The sequence below is a fragment of the Macrobrachium nipponense genome, chromosome 29 (genome assembly GCF_015104395.2).
Source record: "Macrobrachium nipponense isolate FS-2020 chromosome 29, ASM1510439v2, whole genome shotgun sequence".
NCBI classification, from domain to species: domain Eukaryota; kingdom Metazoa; phylum Arthropoda; class Malacostraca; order Decapoda; family Palaemonidae; genus Macrobrachium; species Macrobrachium nipponense.
This window is the reverse complement of record NC_061092.1, coordinates 41,397,184-41,398,618: the sequence shown is the minus strand read 5'-3', so window position 1 is coordinate 41,398,618 and position 1,435 is coordinate 41,397,184.

The window sequence follows — 1,435 nt, the reverse complement described above, 5'->3', positions numbered from 1 at the left end:
AAGTACAGGTATAATTCTTATACAATGCAGAATAACACCAACAAACAAATAAATCTCTAAATAAACATAATGCAGAATAACACCAACAAACAAACAAATCTCAAAATAAACACCTAAGACCTATTTCCGAAATCTCGCACCAATAGCCTTCAAGTTGTTCATTTTCTTCAGTTATGTGAAAGTAAAAAAATTAAATCATCCTCTAAGTTATAAATACCATACAAAAAATTATCATGTTACACATTCAAATCATATAAAATGCTTCTAATATTGGCAAGAAATTTTCAACTCGTTGACAGTAAAATTTTTAAGGCATGCATACTAAACATCCGAAAGTATGATCCAACAAATTTTGCAATTATTATAATAATATAATGGACTATGATTCTCAAATGTCGATCATCAACATTTACTTAAAAACAATATCATGCGTAGCATCTAACATTTAGGTATAAAATTTATTATTATTATTATTTATTAAAAACAATGGCAGAATTCACAGAATTGATTTTATACAAAATTCTTTCAATTCTCCTTATGATCTGTCTTTCTGGCACGCTGGTATTATAAAGCAGCTGCCCAATATTCATCGTGCTTTGTAATACCAGCGTGCCAGAAGACAAATCATAAGGAGAATTGAAAGAATTTTGTATAAAATAATTTCTGTGAATTCTGTCATTTTTAATAAAACATGTTTGAAAGGATGTCTGTTTCCAGCAAATTATTATTATTATTATTATTATTATTATTATTATTATTATTATTATTATTATTATTATTATTATTATTATTATTATTATTTTATTGATGAAACCTATTCACATGGAACAAGCACACAGGGGCCAATGACTTGAAATTCAAGCTTCCACGGCGGACACCTGCGATTTTTCATTACCCTGGGTGATACGCGAAACCGCGAAAAATGAGTGGCATGCCACGACACTAAGGCTTCCCATGACATTTCAATCCAATTTTAGATACAGTCTGCAAAGGGAAGGAATACAGCGGCCGAAAGGCCGAAATCAAAATGGGAAAAATCTGAAGTAGAAAGGTCACGACCAAGCCAGAAAGCGCCTCGGTGGCGTGGTCGTTATGTTGTTGGCATGCCACCTCGGTAGCAGCGAGTTCGATTCTTGGGAATTCCAGTGAGGAGTGGGAGATGTGTATTTCTGGTGATAGAAGTTCACTCTCGACGTGGTTCGGAAGTCACGTAAAGCCGTTGGTCCCGTTGCTGAATAACCACTGGTTCCAAGCAACGTAAAAACACCATACAAATGACCAAGCCAGACCTCACCAGGCAGTAACACGAAATTAGTTACATTTTAACGCCGAACTATTGACTGAAAACAGAAGAATATAAGCTCTGTTATGCATCTGCGTGCAGAGAGCATGCTGGTGCCTTGGTCGTATCGTAGACGTAAGTTTTTTATTTATT